General features: G+C 33.8%; 1 protein-coding gene and 1 long non-coding RNA gene across 2 annotated transcripts in view; both read left to right on the plus strand.

Moving 5' to 3' along the window:
• The window catches only part of Fgf10 (fibroblast growth factor 10), an 84,262-nt gene that overhangs the window by 18,686 nt on the left and 45,461 nt on the right, over window positions 1-20,115 (plus strand). The gene's annotated exons all lie outside the window — the stretch shown is intronic.
• The window catches only part of LOC125615764, a 25,171-nt gene continuing 21,670 nt past the window's right edge, over window positions 16,615-20,115 (plus strand). Inside the window, exon 1 of the long non-coding RNA XR_007346357.1 lies at window positions 16,615-16,752. This is a non-coding gene — a long non-coding RNA (uncharacterized LOC125615764). The remainder of the gene's footprint in view (window positions 16,753-20,115) is intronic.

Below are 20,115 nucleotides of genomic sequence, written 5' to 3' on the forward strand. Positions count from 1 at the left end.
ACTCAAGCTGGAAGGGGGAAGGAGAAGACATCTTCATCTCACTGGGGCTGTTTTCTCACCATGTCCGAGTGCACCACCCCTGCTATTTATGAGCAAGAGCTGGGAATGAAACAAGCAGATGCAATTGTGTTAACAGATTTTCAGGGTTCTTCCCTGCTTCATCTTTTTTTAAGCCACAGGAATTTGTGTATACGTGCCTCTAATCCCCAAAGTGTTAGAGCCACATTAGCCCTGAAAGTGATGATTTGAATTTGGAGCAAAGTTTCCAATTCTGGTGACATGAAGAAGAAATATCAATGAGATTTTATAGCTTCCTTGGGAACCATCATTGGAACTCTAGCAGTTCCTTAATTTCTTATCTCTTGTTGGGAAGAATTCTTCTTGGTTTTGAAGAATTCTTTTTTATCATGAATGAAATTGGATATTATTTGGGTTTCAGTTCCTATACATGACCCTTTTTTCTGATGATCAGGACTGAAACTATAGTAAAAACTATGACCATGTCTACCTTGAGTGTCTCATGACTATGCAAATTATAGACTCACTTCTAATATAAATTACATTTCTTTATACCTACTAAAGACAACTCATCCCAGATTTGTATCCCATGTAACTCAAGGAATATCTTCTCTAAAGTCATAGAAGATATGAATATGAAAATGTTAAAGAGTTGACAAAACTGTAACACACTTCTGATGTACCTTATTTTCTTCTATATTTAATTTTTTTCTCTGTACTGAAGGCTCCAAAGTCGTTTAGTAAGCTAATCAGAATGTGTTCAGCTGAACTTAGTAATATATAACCACTGACATTTGCCATAATTTATTAGTCCAAGATCATTATTGTACTAACCAACCTAAAGTAGCATGTTTGGGGTTTTCCTCAAACCTAAAAGACTTCACGGGGTTTTAAAATTATTTGTTATATCCTGCTATGCTATGTCTTATGAGGCACTTGACTAAAAGCATTTCGCCATAATGTTTTGTGTTCCAAAGAAAGCATAAAATTATTTCTCTTTTTAAAGAATCAGAATTGCACCAGAAAAATGCCATCCATCAATTGTCATATTGTATGTTGTTCTCTCTTTGATGACAGTGGTTGTAGAATAAAGACCATGCTACCTTAGAACATCCTAATTCCCCCATGTTCTTACTCATGACTGACACCCTAACTGAACTAACAAACTTTTTAAACATGTTAGTAATAATGATATTTTGTGATGAATTAGAGCTGGGGACCTGAAAGAGAAAAATGAGAACTTGGAATAACTTGTATTATTAAATTCATTCTTATTTTATATCAAAATATATGAAGGATTCATAATATTCCTACATTCTTTCAAATTGACTATAAAGAAAATCCTTGCTTCCCTATGTTACTCACGGAAAATGTCCAGGTTTTAACCAGCAGTTCAGTTTTAATCAACATGTGGGTTCTTCATATGCCATTGTTATTTTTATCATTCTGATGTCTGTGGCATTCATTTATTAAATAGGCACATTTTAAAAAACATACCTATGAGAATTTCATAGGCAGAATTACGTGACTGCTGAATGCTAGGTGAATTGTCTCAGCAACTGGTAACTTACCTCCTGGTTTTAGATACTTTTTCAGCTCTGGTTTTAGTCCTGGACCAATTAATAACAGCTAATGGTACTGAATGCTAAGTTAGTCCTGTCTACTTTATATATGTACTTATTTCAGCTGCAAATGAATCTGCAAATGAACTCACAGTTTGAGGGTGTGGATACCAGGTCATCCCAGTTTACAGATGAAAATTTGAGGACACTGACCAAATGACTTTCACTGAAGTCTTACAGTTAATAAGTGGTGGCTGTAGGGTTGGAACCCAGGTAGAGTGACCCTAGCACTAAGTCACTATGCTGTTGCATTCGTCAGTAAATCACAATTTGAAATTCTACTATGGTATATCAGATGATCAAATTCTACTGTTGGAGGAAACATGTAGTACTCTTTATTCTCTTGACTAGATTTTGCTTACATAAAGACCAAAATTTATCTCTTCTTGTCATCTATGAATTCTTACTTGCATCTACAAAATTCTGACTCCTGACCATTTTTGTCTCAATACTCATGATAGCTAAATAATAAATGGATTGGAAAGATGTATGTATTTTTCCAGAAGTAAAATTTGTCATAATGTTTTGTGTTCCAAAGAAAGCATAAAATTATTTCTCTTACTTGCTTTTTCAAAAAATGATGATCTGGAAATGTTTTTAAAGTAGATTTATAGTAAGAATCAATTTTTCTATCAGTTCTTTCAGTTTTAAATCTCTTATGTCATTTATTTAATATTGAAATTTTTCTTACCTATTCACACATGAGGAAAAATGTTTATTTTGTTGTCTTGCACTTTGAGAAATAGTTGTCTTGATGCCAAACTGCCCGAAGACATGTTCTTTCACTAAGAAAGAAAAATTTTAAGAGGAGTTTACTTAGGATTTCTGATATTTCCCCTTTTTATTTAATTTCCCCATAGTTCCCAAGTTTAAGACTTGAGGTATTCTATTTATTAATGAAAATTTATTCATATCAAATGCCCACATCTACATGTAGCCATTTCAAAGTCCAAAGGATAACTTAAAAAGTATCAGAACACTGGATCAAATAAAAGATTTATCTCTGCATCTTAGCAAATGCCTTTCCTAATGAATTTCAACCAAACTAACCTAAAATCAGCTTTTGGCATAGTTCATGCTAATGGTAAGATTTGCTTTTTGCTTTTGAAGGTGAATTGATATTCACAAATCATACGTCACAAGCCACTAAAAGTGTCAGAATCCCACAGCAGGCCCTTGGTGGCTTGTTAATCTCTCCTGTTTAAAGGAAACAGACTAATTCACTTAAATATAATGAAAGCCATGCCTGCTCAAGCCCAGTCCCTAAAAGAGCCTCACTCCATGCAAGTCCTGCCTTCTTTCTTCACCTCCTTCTCTCCTGGCTCTGTCAATTAAACATGAAACTAAGAAGCAATGATGTCTCCATGTCTGAGTCATTTCAGATGTCACATATGTGAAATCACAGAATTCTTTTTTTCTGACATTAAAAATATATACAAAGGGATCTCCTTGCCCACCTTTACCATTGTTCTCAACAAAGTGTAAAGATAAACCAGGATGTTGAATGCAGGGGCCAGATGTATATATAACCTCTTGCCCTCATTATTCTAATTGGCTTCCATTAGAGGGTGAAAGAGAAAATAAAATAACACAAACTAGGAATTAATGGATACAGGGGTGAGAGAGTAAAATTTCAATACTGGATTGGCTAAAATCTGAGACTATTATAAGCATAATAATAGAAGAACAGTTTTAGAGGATTAAATGAAAGAAGACTGATAAAATACTAATAGAAGGGACAGAAATATTTTATCATGATACTTAGTGCCCCCAAATTGTCCAACTGTGCTCTATTGTGTCCAGGCTGTGTTATTTTTAACACGTCTCATATTTACATTTATTTTTGTACTCTGAAGGAAGAGCCAAATGTTCTTTCTTATTGCTCAGATATGCACAATCACACTTGTAGCTAATTATGTCTGTAGTTATTTCTCCACTTTCCAACCTTGTGTATTTTCCCCTTTTAGTAGCATTAACTACTTGTGATTCTCTAGGCTGAAATGAACTGTAATATGTAGTTATGTTAAATCTTCTTCTCAAGTTCCTTGGTGTGATAAGGGAAGGAACCTGGAACTGGGATTAAAACAGATTATTACTTTCAACATATATCTTAATCAAAGCTTACAGTCATAATAGTGAAAATCTGGAGTTAGGATATTTAGGAGAGAAAAACAATTTTCATTGCAAGCATACTGTACATGTTAGTCATGGCTCAGAATGGAGAAGGAATTTTATGGAGCAAGAAGGGGGAGGTGCAAGAAGAAGGTTTTGAGTTTCTTTCCAAATGTATTTTTAAAAAAGCATTACAGAATCAGGATTTATGAAGAAAGAAACAATAACAAAAAGAAAGCTATTTTTTTTTTCAGCAAATTAGTTGAGAATGGATTTGACCACCAGGAATGAAGCATGAAGAGACCAAAAGGAGACAATTGATTAAAGAGCTCCTGAATGTGGCAATGTCTGGAATCCCACAAGACAACCTGCCAAAGCCTGTTGACAGCTAATCTTGGGGAATAAAGTCAGTGGAGGTCTTAAGTATGGAAGGAGCTTTCAGAGGTCATTTAGGTCACTTCCATCCTTCTGCAAATCACACTCAGTCATTTTAAACATCTCCCAACCACACTGAGAACTGACATTAATTGTAACTGGAGAATCTAAGGTATACTAAAATATCTGGATCAATATATATACATATGCATATATATACATAATACATATGTAAAATTTTGTCTTCATATCTCTTCATTGAGTATGAGAAATAATTGGGCCTTAGTAACCTAATTAAAATCTTTACATTCTCTATATAAAACCATCTGCAGAGATTGCATTATCAGGTTTCTACCTTGGTTTCCTTTAACCAGAAGAATTCATATTATGATTTAATTCATTTAGATAATTTATTTAGTTTTACAAGATACTTTTACACATATGATTTTGTTTTTCATACTAGATCTAGATAGTAATATCTTCATAAATATGTGAGAAACACATATGGCATTTAAATTAAAATTCTCTTCCTGTGGTTTCTAATTCATAATCTTGCAACTACAATATTATTTTTTTCTTAGATCAAGGTTTGTTAGCTCTACTGACATTTCAAACCAGATTATTATTTATTTTAGGAGTCTGCCCTGCATATTATAGAAGGCTTAGCAAAATTCTTGATCTGTATCCATTGGATGCCAGCAACCCTACCCTACTGTTGTGACTACCAAAACTTTTCATTTTGATAGACAATAGGCTGAGAGATTGACAACCTGATCATATCTGGAGAATAACAGTATTTGATTACTCTTAAACATCAGTAAATTTCCTAGATATGAATGTGTATCTTTCTATAAATATATATAGTATGGCAGAGTTGTTAATTTTTTTATAATAACCATGCCTGTCCAATCACAGAATATACAATCTAGTAGTTTCTCTTAATTCTTCAAAAAGTAACTTTTCACCTTTTCTTTAAAAAGTCATAGTAAACAATGCATTTTTTTCTTAAAATATTAAATAGCAAGGAAAAAAATATAACTCAGGTGATTTTTGAGAGTCTCTTGGTCACCTAAGCTTTAGTTTACAGCCAGAGTTTGAGCCCTGATGTTTTCTTTCTTTCTTTCTTTCTTTCTTTCTTTCTTTCTTTCTTTCTCTCTTTCTTTCTTCTTTCTTTCTTTCTTTTTTGTTTTTTTGTTACAGTGCACACTGAAGTTGTGAGTTTGTGAACTACATAATGAATTATACAATGTCCATCAAATATTTTGAAAGTTATTCATGTTTACTACCGTTGAAAATTTGTTGTCTCATTACCATATTGTCCAGGCCTATTTTAATTGTGTTCCTAGGGATGTGTAAGAGAGATGCAGACACATAAACTATGAAGGAAAGGCTACCAATAAAATTATTAGTGAAAAAAAAGAATTATGGGGATTACATAGGCCAAAAACATATCAAAATCATTAGTGATTTCAAATGGATATGAAGTCATTGACAACTCACCTTCTAACTAAAAACTAAATATCCTAAGAAGTCAAACCATCACTGTTTGCAGATAATCTTATACTGAGATGATTTTAAAAAGCCACTTGAAGATTTCTACATCTGACGAACATATTCAGCAAACTAGCAGAATATGAATTCAACAAGCAAAAATAAACAGCTTTTCTATTTGCTGATGATGAATCCACTGAAAAAGAAATCAGGAAAACAATTCCATTTATAATAGCTTAAAAAAACAAACTTAGGAATAAATCTCACCAAAAAAGTGAAAGACTCCCAACAACAAAAATTACAAAACACTGAAAAAAGAAATAGAAAAACAACAAAGACACTAGAGGATGGAAAGACCTCCCATGTTCAAGGACAGGCAGAATCATTGTCTAAATGGCCACGTTACCAAAATGATGGATAGATTCAATACAATACCCATAAAAATGCCGTTACATTCTTCACACATCTAGAAAAAACAGAATAGTCAAAGTAAACTTAGGTCAAAACTAAACAAAACAAACAAAATACAAAACAACAACAATGAAAAAAAAAACACACACCATCAATGCTGGAGGCATTTCCTATACTTGATTTTGCTTTTTGGTACTGGGATTGAACACAGGGGCACTCAACCACAGAATCACCTTCCCAGTCCTTTTTTGTATTTTATTTTAGAGACAGGTTCTTGCTAAGTTGTTTAGGGCCTTGCTAAGTTGTTGAGGCAGGCTTTGAACTCCTGATCCTCATGACTCAGCCTCCCAGGCCACTGAGATTACAGTTGTGCACCAGCATGATTACAAATTATATTGCAGAAACATAGCAACCAAACCAACACGGTACTGGCATTATAAAAGACCCATAGACCAATGGAATATGAGGACATGGAGACAAACCCACTCAGATACAGTCATCTGATCCTTGGAAAAAAGTGCCAAAAAGGGACTGGGGTTGTGGCTCAGTGGTAGAGTGCTTGCCTTGCATGTGTGAGGCATTGGGTTTGATTCTCAGCACGATAGATAGATAGATAGATAGATAGATAGATAGATAGATAGATAGATGTCTGTCAATACCTAATAAAATATTTTTTTTCAATGCCAAAAAGATATGTTGGACAAAAGATAGCCTTTTTAACAAATGGTGCTGGGGAAACTGGTTTTACAAGTAGGAAAATGAGACCAGAGGCATATCTCTCACCAGGTACAAAAGTCAATGAAAAATGGAGTAAAGACCTAGGAATTAGACCAGAGACTTTTTGAAGAAACCACAGGGGAAACACTCCAACATACAGGCATAGGCAACAACTTATTCAACAGGACTCCTAAAGTTCAGAAAATAATACCAAGAATTAATAATGGGATGGCATCAAATGAAAAAGCTTCTGCATAGCAATGGAAAAAATTAAGGGGTTGAAGAGAGAGCCTACATAAAGGGGGAAATCTTTGTCAGTTAGTCTTCCAGCAGAGGATTAATATGTAGAATATATGAACAAACACAAAAAATCAACACCAAAAATCAAATATACCAATTAATAAATGGACAAATGAACTAAACAGATATTCCTCAGAAGAAGTACAAATGATCAACAAGTGTATGCAAAAATGTGCAACATCCTTAGCAGTTAGGGAAGTGCAAATCAAAACTATGCTGAGATTTCATCTCACTCCAATTAGAATAGCAACTTCAAGAATAAAAATAATAAAGAAGGTGAGGATGGGGGATGGGAAAGAACTCTTCTGCAATGTTGATGTGATTGTAAATTAGTGCAACCACTATGAAAATCAGTGTGGATGTTCCTCAAAAGACTGGGTATAAAACCATAGTATGACCCAGCTATATATGAAATATATATATATATATATTATATATATATATATATATATATATATATATATATATATATATATATACACACATATATATATATGATTNATATATATATGAAAGAATTGTATTTATATAATATGAATTTATATGAAAGAATTAAAGCCATCATACTATAGTGATGCATGCACACCTATGTTTTTAGCCGCACAATTCACATTAATAAAGTTATGAAACCAACCTAGGTGTCTGCTTACCTATTTTCTTTTGTCCCCAAGCAGTGGAGATTGAACCCAGGGCTTCACACATACTATACAAGTACTCTACCACTGAGCTATATCCTCATCCCTCTTAGGTGTCTATCAACAGATGAACACCTAAAAAAAGTATTATATATACACAACAGAGTTTTATTTAGCCACAAAGAAGAACAAAATTATGTCATTTGCAGGAAAATGGATGAAACTGGAGAACATCATGTTAAGCAAAATAAGCCAGACTCAGAAAGTCAAGGGTCATATGTCTTCTCTCATATGTAAAAAAAAAAGAGAATAAAAGGGTAAAATTAAAAATAATCTCATGTAAATAGAGAAGAGAGCAGTAAGGTCAAGGAAGGGGAATTGGGAGAAGGAGATAAGGAAGGTAAGAAGAGGTCTGGGGAAGGAAACTGACCCAATTATGTTACCATAAGTTACAATGAATCCCAATATTATGTATAATTATTCACTGATAAAAATAAAAATAAATAAATATCTTAGGGACACAGAGCAAATACCAGGTTGCTAAATACTACTTTCTTTATATTCTTTATATTGTAAAACTTTCAGTAAAGAAAGATGTTTTTCCTGACCTTATCGAAAAATCACATCAAAAGGGGATGAATCCTTCATTCTTTTTTCACTGTTCAACAAATGTATCATTTTTGGCTTTTTTTCAGTATATAAGATTATCCATATGAAATCTCAAACTCCTTGAAACTGGCTTGTTCCAAAAGTTCTTATAGAATATTTAGAACAGTGAAACTTTATTTGAAATTTCTTTAGATCTTCCAGTCTATATGTTTAGAATTGCTATTGATTTCAAGAATGTCCAATGGCTACTTGAGTGCAGTGGTGCCTGCTTGTAGACTCAACTACTCTGGAGGCTGAGGGAGAATTCCAAATTCAAGGCTATCCTGGACAACATAGCAAGACTCTGTCTAAAAAATAAATAAATAAATAAATAGAGCTGGGGATGTAGCTCAATGGTAGAGCATCCCTGGGTTTGATCCCCAGTGCCCGCCCCCCCCCCCAACACACACACAGAGACATAGGCTAACTGTTGAACCTCACTGTAGAATTGTATTTGCTTATGAAAATTGCCATTTCATAAGTTCTATTTATGTAAGTTAAAAATTCCCATTTTCTTAGGACGAAATTTCCAGGTGACATTCACAATTAGCTATTAGAAAAGAGTTATGTTAGAGATTCACCAATTGCTGTAATGCCAGTCTTCACTTAAAGAACCATTAAGTTTTGTATTACAAGTTGAGAACTGTATTAGTGGTGCATTAAATGATGGAAATAGATCTGAGGTAAATAAGACAAAACTTTTAAAAAATGATATAATTTTTAGGTCAACTATATTTATCTATAGTTTTTCCCAAAAATAAACTCCAGGAAAATTCATATTGTCATGAATTCGAAAAAATTATAAGACACACTCATTCAAAAGTACATTCGTTATTCAACAAATATTTATTGAGCACTTACTACCCTCAAGGCCCTGTGAAATGTTTTGGGGACAATTACATTAGCAATTTCTGTCTTCAGTTTGCTGCTCACAACCTAGAACCAGGGAAAGACACATGAACATATAATCATATTGTACAATAAATACCTGAATAACAGGAAGGTAGAAGGACAAAAAAAGAGTGAAAAGTGAACCTTGACTTAGGTCTGAATGTTTAAGGTGAGAACAAGCAAGAAAGACATGATGTCAACTCAAGCTTCTCCAAGGAGTAATTCTAGGAGATAAAGGATGTGTATAGAATATCCTTAATACATTAGAGATGTGAGTATAGGAAGAATCACACACATAAGGCAGATAGGAGTAACAATTTGTCATGTCTAGTGAAGCAGAAGAAACCTTGCATAGTATTTATTCTCCAACAGACAGTATCCCCTGATACTGTGTGATCTCTCTACATGAGATAATCTGACAAAATGCATGTAAGTTCTCTGCTGAGAATCACATTAGCATTGTCAAACATGAGGAAATGTAATAGACACTGTATGTCATAAGCTAGGTTTCAGGAGCTTTCCATATGTCCTGGTCAGTCTATAAAAATAATAAGGAGCAGGTGCTGAGATTCCCGTTATTTAGGAGAATTGAAGGGTAACATCTGATTTGACAAGAACTTTAAATAGCAGAGCCATGATGCCAAGCCAAGTCTATTTGAATCTAATAATTATGGAATATTTTCTGCTTCTATATGTTTTTATCATCTTTGGTAAGGCTTTTTTAGAGAGTATAGTCTTTTCAAAGGACCTTCAGGAATGGAAGTAGAAGGCATAAATGCATGGGATTTGCTTGAATAAAATAAATGCAAATCGCCCTTCTGGTAAAGAGAGCAATTGAGAGAATGGTAGATGATATCTTTGTATATGTGTGTATTTGAGAGACATTGTGCAAATACAGACAAAAGAAAAAGAAAGAATGGTATTCGGGCACTCTAAAAATGGAGAATATAAAACTGCTGAGCAGACAATCCAAAATCAGTGAAAAATTTCAAGCCAATTTACAGAAAATATCAAATGCAGATTTATTAAGTGCAATGTAATAATGAGTTTGTAAGGCACAACGAATCTGTAGAAGCCCAATGTTTCCAAGTCTTGCCAGACTATGCAAGACACACTTCTCTCGCCTCCCTGGCTCAGCTCCTAAACAGAACCATTATCTGGAGTGATAATTCCAAATGCTCTGACCCCTTCCAAATTCTTATTTGATGTTCAGTCATCTGGAGTGGAACTCTTACTCCCCATTGACTTTTCAGAGTGATGCACCAAACTTTGCTCATCTAATTAACACTGTGGGTCATCCCTATGCACCCAGTAGTTCTTAGAGACTGGACTGTCAGAGTCTCAAATCTGTGACATTGCCCCTGGAAAGGAGACAGATGGATGTACCCCTTGAGTGGCCTTCAAATGCCTCAGCATTAAAATAGAAGGCTCTCATGAGTGTCTGAAAAATTTCAGCTGTTATTTCTGCAACTTATTTTTTTTTAACTCAGAAAGCAATAAACTAGAAACTAAGAAGACCCAGGAAGCCTCTGTGCAGCAGCAGAAGCTATGTTTAGCTGAACTAGCAAACCCTCTGATTGTCACCATTCCAGTCAAGATTTCAACACTGAAGAACAATCTTGACACAGCATTGCTTCTGCAAGGCAACTCCTTCCATTAAATTTTTTTTATTATTACTTGTGGGTATACAGATTACCTTTTAACATAGATATTTCTGGGCACTTTGATTTGTGTTCTATATTGAGTCAATTGGGTAACTAGGAGAACATTCATCAGAAATGTTAGGAGTTGAAGTTAGGAAAATTAGGGAATTCACCCATGTTTTCAGCAGTAGCAGTTCTCCTTAGAAGATCCAAATTCTGAAATACTATTAAGACAGAATATTTTATAGTCATTGTGCTGCTGTTCTTTCATAGTCATTTGATTGATGGTTGGGTTGCTAAAGGTGTCTTGTTTTTTCCATGGTAATGATGACATTAATTATCATAAGGCATTACAAATAACTTTTAGGTATTAGGTGAAGACACAGAAGACTTCAGCCCTCATGCTTATGAGTCTTACAATCTAATTTAGGGCCAAAGAAGGTAGAATAATAAGTATGTAGAAAAATTTCTCATTGTTGAATGCAAATGGAATGACCTATTAAATCAATACAGAAGCAGGTCTGAAGAAGCCATCAAGATAGACACTCAAGAGATGCTTTTTGAAGAAATACGTAGTCTGTAAGAGACACTGCATGGAATTCAGAGTGGTAGCCTTAGTCTAAATTAGAAATATGACCTGTGTTCAGAGATCAAGGGCCAGATGCATATGGCTAAGTGAATGGTTGCTCCATGGAAAGGAATATTAGATATTAGCAGGGAAACTCAATGGATTAACCAAAAGCCATCAGAAGATCTCAAATGCAGACTAAGTAGGAAAGTTCAGTTAACATATTAAATGTCTTACCCTTTAAAACCACTTTTCTTGATGGAGTGTACTTTGAACAATTTAGTGATATCTCTAGATCTTTCTGATGTGATCAAGATGTTATTTTATAGTGACATTATGAATTCTCCAAGTGAATCTTGGCAAAGACCATCCTGTGAGGTCATGATATGTCCTTATGAACCAAAGTATTGAAGGAACACTGGTCAAAGCAAATTCATTTTACATTGTTTAGGACTTAAGGATTGAGGTGATTAAAGTACAACTCTTAGGACTCATAAAAGATTATATCACAAAGGTGATTCAGTCAAGGAAATGACATTTTCTAAACCATCTCAGTGCTAAAACTAGATTACATTTTCAAATTATGTCATAGTCAAATTATACCATTATTACATACCCAGCACAAGCCATATGAGGGGCAAATGAATCCAAACCATTAGAGAGTATCTGCTATAATCAAATGATTTGCATGTGCTGCTATAAATCCCTACCATAAGCCCTTGAAGAAAGTGTCATCATCACCTTTTACAATTAGGAAAAATTATGATTTTAAGACACTAAGTCAATTTACTGAAGTTATTCAACTAATAAATTTAAGACTTCAGTCTGGTTTCTTCACCTTCAATTTACTCTTCAGAATCTTCAAGACTGTCCCAGAAAGATTTATCTAATCCAGATTTGTATTCTCCCAGGTAATGTGGATGTTTTTGTGTTGCACTGATTTCCTTAAAGAGCTGCACAATGAAAAAGCTAGGTGGAATAATTAAAGATTGTGTTCCCTATGAGATCCAAAACACCATTTCAATATCTTTGAATACTCATCTGATTTTTCAATGCCATCCATCCAGTGTGGGTCAAGGGAAATTTTTCTTAAAAAATCTCTTGTGCAAAAACATTCAAGTTCAGAGCATAACTAATAGCAGGAAGAAGAATCTTGAGACTTCATCAGCACACTAAGTACTCTACAAGGTGCTACAGGTGATTCAAAAGAAATGCAAGAGAATGGTGCCCTGGCATTATGGGACTCAGATTCTTGTAAGAAGGCTCTTGGTGGGGCATAAGATTGCACATAATGAACTGCAAAAAGGCTTGATCCTTGGTGTACACTGAGTTTTGAGCATGCACACTGTATCTCATAGAGAACAAATGCACCACAAAAGCAGAATTGTTCTTGGAGTCCATTATTCTGAGATTTTTGGTTCGGGAGGTAAATCCTAATAATCACACAATTTCCATTTTTTTCTTGACTTTTGAAATAGATATGTCAATTTAAGATATAATGTACTGACTTTTAATGTTGTCATGGGTAGAGCATGTACCATTAAAACTGATGTGTGGAGATAATACAGACCACATGGTTTCTTACTGTCTATATGTCTGGCTTTAATCACAAATTCTTCATGAAATGTTGCAATCCTGGGGTGAGCTAGCTGTTAGATTCTTCTGGGGTATGGGCTGGGCTATGCATTATAGGTGATGCATTATGAGGCTGGCTACTGAAGTTAATTATGTCTGAAAGTTTCCAGCCCAATCCACATCAGTTGACACTCTGTGCATACTATATAAACAGTCTGGAGGGAGACCTTTATTAGCAGAGCAAGAAAACAGCTAGCTGTCTGTCCTATAATGTTCTTTTGTTTTTCTGAGCTTCTGAATCAAATAGCACTTCTGTTTTATTTAAAATATAGCTAATCAAATATTTGCTTATAAAGCCACATAATTAAGAAGATCAAAATCTTGAATAATAAATTATCTATACCTAGGAATTTTTCATATTTTAAGATTATGTGCTCTAGGATCGCCACCCATTGCACCCCAGGAAAAGCATGACAGTATTAACACAAAATTTCCAAGTACAGGGTGCAACACTCCAAGCCACCCTGACCTGCAGAAGTTTTATAAGGAAATTAGCCAATGAGCATAGGTTAAAGATCTCCCCCCTTGATTATGTGTCTAATACTCAACTTCTGCCTAATAGAACTTTCCCCATTCTCAATGAACCATAATCTTCTTATCTGTAACATTCTTTCTGTTCTTAAACACAGAAAAGGTGGAAAACCACTAGGGGCCAATAGTCTAAGCTGACCTGGAAATGCCTTTTTCCTTCATCAAAGCCTCCTGATTTGATGTCACTAGCCTCTGGAGTATACAACCTCTATTCTTGCTCATAGGAACTCTGATTCATGATCATATAATCTGGTCTATTAACTGACTTAGTACCCCACAAAGGGAGGTGATATAGCATAACAATTGAGAACAAGGACACTGGATCAGATGCTTAGTTAGAATCCAAGTTTCAGCCCTTAGGAGGTATGTGACCTTGGGCAAGTTACTGAACCTATAGTGCCTGTCATCTTCTGATAAAATGAAGATACTAATAATACCCCACTCAGGGCAATTACAATAGTTAAATGATAAATATCACCAGGTAGCATGGGAGAAATAGATGAACTCTAGACAGGGCAGAGGGGTTGGAGGGGAGAGAGGGCACATTGGGTTAGAAATGATGGTGGAACATGATGATCATTATTATCCAAAGTACATATATGAAGACACGAATTGGTGTGAATATACTTTGTATACAACCAGAGATATAAAAATTGTGCTCTATATGTGTAATAAGAATTGTAATGCATTCTGCTGTCGTATATAAATAAAAAAAAGAAAAAAAGGAAGGAAAAAAAATTCCAAATAGACATTCTCGATTCTTTCCATTTTTTATGATAGCAAGTTCATGGTTCTTCATTTACAAATAGAACAACTTTTATATCTGTGAACTAATGAGGAAAACACACACACACACAATGACAAGATGATGTTTTGCCCTGTCCCAGTACTAGCAAGCCGTGACTTTGTACAATTGTCTGAACTTTTTTAGGTTCTAGTTGTAAAATGAGGAGGTTGAAGATCACTTGTATGGCTCCTTTCAGATCTAATATCCAGTTACTCCAGCTTTAGGGTTTTGTAGTTGCTAAGCCAAAATAACTCAGCATGTTTCCAAATTGCATTAGAATGTGTTTTTCTGTAAAGTTTTAGGAAATTATAGGTAGTGTCAGTGATCTCAAAGGTATCTCTTACCACGTGTACATATATTTTCTTTGTAACAATATTTTTTCTGTACTTTTGGCAGTTAAAGCAGGAAGAAGTGAAACACTAGAATTTTTTTTTTCTTTTGAGCAAAGTATATTGGGAAGGAAAGGGATGTAAGGTCACTCGGTTAGTCTAAAGTGTGTAATTCTCTTCTCTCTCACCTCGTCTTGCTTCTGCAGAATGGCAGTTGGGTAACACTGCATCAGTTTGATAAGGCTTTCCTGCCCTTCCTAACAACTAAAACCATCCTAGACACCTTTTCATGGACACTCCCTCCATTAAAGCTTCAGAGAACTTTAGAGCTGGTTTTTAAAAATAGCAGATAAATTAATGACTTTCTCAAGTAGTACTTTTCACTAGAAAAGTCTGACTTGAGAAAAACAGTTGATAATGCCACATAAGATTCTTATACTAAATAAAGGCGTGGAGTCTTTCTGCCCCCAGAAACATGCTCAGAAAAGAGCCCTGGAACATTGATATTAGGAAAGGAATAGTCACAATCTCCATTGCATTTGGCTGCCAGTAAAGAGCTCATTTTGTTTACATTATTACTCTCCAAAGAAGACAAGATGAGATTGTCATTATCCAAATGTTGTCCAGGGTTTTCCAAGTCAGTTCCTGAGCTAAAGTAAGAGATTGCCAAAAAGCATGTTTACAACATTGGATGCATTGTGTAATAAAGTGTTAGGTAGATCAGCTAATAAAATTACTTATTTTAAACTTAAATCTAAGTTGAATTTGGGTTTAATTCACTTCCCCAACAGGGACAAAGATAATTGATTTTCTGATAAACTGAAACATATCCAACTTTTTGTTGATAATAGAGGGTAAGATTCTTTATCTAGATTTTGCCCATGGGAACCACTCCCTTTCAGTGGGAGAAGTTGGCTAATCTCAACTGAATTGCTAATGGTCATCTAATTTATGTTGATTCCCAAATTTGTTAAAATGCAGTTGGCAAAGAATGTTTTTTTATTGTCCCTGTTGACTAACTAATAGACTGCAAGCCAGAATGAAGTTAGTGAAAGTTTAGGAATGAAGCAGAAATTAAATCCTGAGATTTTCATCATTCATTTCCTAGGGGAAATTTTAACAACTTTACCTCCCTCCCTTTCCTGACACTGAGAGTTGTGTGATCAGCATTCTCTTGTTAAAGAATTAGTGGATCAAACCTCTTGGGAAAGGCAGTGATATGCTTCGAATATTTGGCACAAAATACCACTTAAGATAATTTATCTCAATTTATTCTACTTACAAAATGCATAATAGGAAAATTGAATCATGAAATTTTAAATAGAAAATGTACACTGCTTTCAAAATAGTCATGCAAAATTATATATTAAAAACTTCTATGCTTTGTTATACTTTATGACATCATTTTGGTCTGTTGAAAGTAGGGCAGAGGAGCTGGAGCTGGAGCTCAGTGGTAAAGCACTTGCTTCGCATGTGTGAAGCACTAGGTTCGATCCTCAGCACTATATAAAAATAAATGAAGATATTGTGTGTCCAATTACAATTTAAAAAATTTTTTAAAATATGGAGCATTACACTGTCTTTGTTTCTATGATAACTTATGTATACCAACACCTAATCTTCCTTTGTTTTGTGTTCAGGAGTCTAAGATGCTTTTTTTATTCTCTGCTTTAGTAATAAATTGTATCATTTTCATATAGAATGTAAATATACAGAAGGATATTACGCATTCAGAGTCCTCCAAGAGCTTTCTATCTTTCTGTTATTTCCATGACCAGAACCTTGAAAGTCATTTTTTTGGGGGGTTCAATCTTTTATCCATGTTCACTGCGAAGACATTATCCCATTCAGAACTCTAGTACACTTTAACTTTACATACTCCCTTCAGAAGGTCATTTTTTATTATAGTTTTAGTTGTAGATGGACATAATACCTTTATTTTATTTATTTATTTTTATGTGGTGCTGAGGATCTAACCTAGTGCCTCACATGTGCTAGGAAAGCACTCTGCCACTGAGTCAAAACCTCAGCCCCAGAAGGTCAATTTTAATATGAGATTGGGGCCACATACATCAGAATGGTTTTGTAAGGTAAGACTTTATACATTCTAAACAGTCCAGAAGATAAATGGCCAAGCTAGATGAATCAATTTTCATCTTTCTTACGTCATTTTTCTAAGTATAAGTGAAATGTTCTTGTAAGTTCTAGTTCCCTTTTTGCCATTTAAACCATAATTATGCATTGTATGAACACATACTTTAGAGAGGGGTTCATGCAGCATATGAAAGTCAGAGCTTTTTTAAGATCTGAATTTACATCAACATTGCCCAGCCAGATAGAAAGTCTAATGAATGGAAGGGGAACTGGTATTGCAATGGTAGTGAATTATGAAAGCTAATTAAACCAAAATCCCACCAAAGCCGCATCTGGGAGTGAGGTTTTAAGGAGCAAGCAGGAATGTGCACTAATTATCGGATTGTTAATATGTTACATGTGTTTTGGAGAGGAGATAGTGTGACTCAGGGCCGGCAGTAGCTGAATCAGTAGCCCTGGGTTTTATCCATCACAGATTTAGTATTAAAACTCCAGCTGCATTATAACTTTTCTAACAGAACAAATCGCCACACATGACCTGCTGCTACAGCCCAAAACACCCCTTTTAGAGATTTCAACATGTATATGACCACCAGTGTCTATTTAGATGTTTTCTGAGCAGGATGTAAAGTTTACAATGAATGAAATTTGGGGGCTCTCATGGTCTTTATTTCAAATGCAGTTAAATTTCAGAATAAATTGACTAACTGACTTTAAAAAAGCAAATGTCCCTTTAGTATGAGATCATTAGAGTCACATAATATATAACATAAAATATCATTTAATTTAAAATATATTATTTAATGATATAAGAAATAATTTATATTAAGATAAAATATTAAATTTAAGATGTAAGTGGTAAGATATATTTATAATAAATCTAATATAGTGTAGATAATTATATTTAATGATTTAGAAAGCACTTTTAATTAAAATATACTTTCTTTTAATAAATTTGAGAAATAACACTAACTACAATATTAAGGTATCATATATGCTAGACATAATCACTTCAGTAAGAACTGAGGATGTGGCATTTAACATGCCATCCAGCTTCTTAAAGAATTTTGCTTAACTAGTTTAGTTTATGGAATCCATTATGTCCTTTGCTAACTAATCCATTTCTCCATATTATCTTTAAAAGGGGAACTTTCTAACATGTAAAAATAAGGGGGACTCAACATATTCTAATTCACTGCTAAATTGAGAAAGATCTCCAGATTTGCAGCTAATTATTCACTGTCCTGCTCTGAGCTTTGCATCCTCCTCTGTACTATCTGTAGTTCTGTTGCTACCAATATGAGACCAGAATTGGCAGAAGGAATCCTCATATTAATTATCAAGTAATTAAGTGCATATTTTTATAACTCCAATTTTATTTTAGAAATGGAAGCATGAACTGGTTAGGTAAAGCAGGCACCTTCTTTCATGCATTTTACAGGGAAAATGAGCATTTTTCTGCATAATAAGTTATTGAGTTTTCTGTCCCTGTTGATGACTTGGTAGACAATTCACTTAATCTTAAAGCTAATAGAAAGAGATTGTTCAGTCTCTCCACCAATTTCTTTACTTTGCATCTTCTTTTGCTGAAGAAAAATTTTGTAGATACCTTCCAATTTAACTAACAGCATCTTTCAGTTTAGAAGATACAGGAGAAGGTCTCAGTGTGATATTTAGGAAGTATTCTCAGGATTTATTTTACTTTACAAATATTTTGACCTGATAAAGGATTTGAGGCAATTAAAAATATAAATGCAAATGCAAAACAACACCATTAAAATGCAGGAATGAGAATAGAAGTCAAATAATACGGGTTTATTTGCAATAGTTTGGAAACAATAGTAGAGATTGCTTTTAAGCATAACTATCTATCAATGGATTATAAATTAAATCACTGCTTTCTGTGAGGAAATAGACACAATAATGTTTTATTATAGCTGATTAGTGTCTTTTGAATGAGATAAAAAAGAAGTTCATATCAGGGATTATCATTTTTTTTCCCAAAGAATAAGAGTACTTTAGTGTTAAAATAATTCACATTTTAATGTGAGATAAACTGAATTAGCTTACTTTTATTTATTGGCCACTTCCAGACTAAGCAATTGGACCTGAAAAGATTAATTTTGAATGTTTTTTTAAATTCTTGGGCATGTGTGGTAAAGAAGATAAAATACTTTTTCTTGGGCCTTTTTACTAAACTACCTAATGATAATAATAAAAACAGGTTTTCTCAACTTGCATACTCTCAACTTAAAAATTACTAAAATCATATTCTTTTAAAATAAACCTGCAGTGCTCTATAATGCATAGAACAAAATCAACAATGAGCCATAGTAATTATTTTTTCTGATACCAGGGATTGAACCCAGGGTCACTTAACCACTGTAGTACTCCCCCAGCCCTTTTTACATTTTATTTTGAGACAGGGTCTTGCTAAGTTGCTTAGGGCCTCGCTAAACTGCTGAGGCTAGCTTTGAACTTTCAATTCTCTTGCCTCAGCCTCCTGAGTCCTGGGATTACAAGTATATACCACAGCACCCAGAAAATACCATAGAAATTTGATGAGCTCTTTGCTAAAGTCAGATAGTGATTTTATTTTTCATTAAGTAAATCATGCATGGATAAAACTATTTCCTTTATAAAAATTCTTTGGGATATTTTAAGTTGTATACATTTTAAAAATTATATACATAAATAATATATTACACAAAACTTAAGAACGTATATATAAAATATGTATATATGCCTATATTTTTATGTGTCATATATATAGGTTAATATACAAACATACAATTTTTTGATTTATAATAGCATTGCATGCCTATTATTAAAAATATATACAGTAAAATAGTATTAAAATAATAGTTACTCATAATCCTACCTACAGAAAACTTTGGTGAGTTTCCTTCCTTCATTTCTCTATATCTACGATTATATAATTATAAATGACAAGGATACTCTGAGGGGGCCTCACACCATATATAGAACATTTCATCCTTGTTATACTTGTATTTTTCTCTTGTCACTTTTTCATGTCATTAGAAATACTCATATATGTTGGCTTAAGACTTGCAATATTCTGACTCATAGTAATATCATAGCTTAACCATTTATGTATATCATATAAATTTAGGATATATACATATTAATAGTTAAAATACAATAACTTTATTAGTTTAATATTCATATATTAGTTTTTCTGATAAGCAAATGAGATTTAGATTTTCCACAGAAAAACTTGGAGTTGAACCCAGTTCTGTGTGATTCCAAAGACTTGTCTTTTTTTTTTTTTTTTTTTTTTTTTTTTT

Source organism: Marmota marmota, unplaced genomic scaffold (genome assembly GCF_001458135.2).
Source record: "Marmota marmota marmota unplaced genomic scaffold, marMar, whole genome shotgun sequence".
Taxonomy (NCBI): Eukaryota; Metazoa; Chordata; class Mammalia; order Rodentia; family Sciuridae; genus Marmota; species Marmota marmota.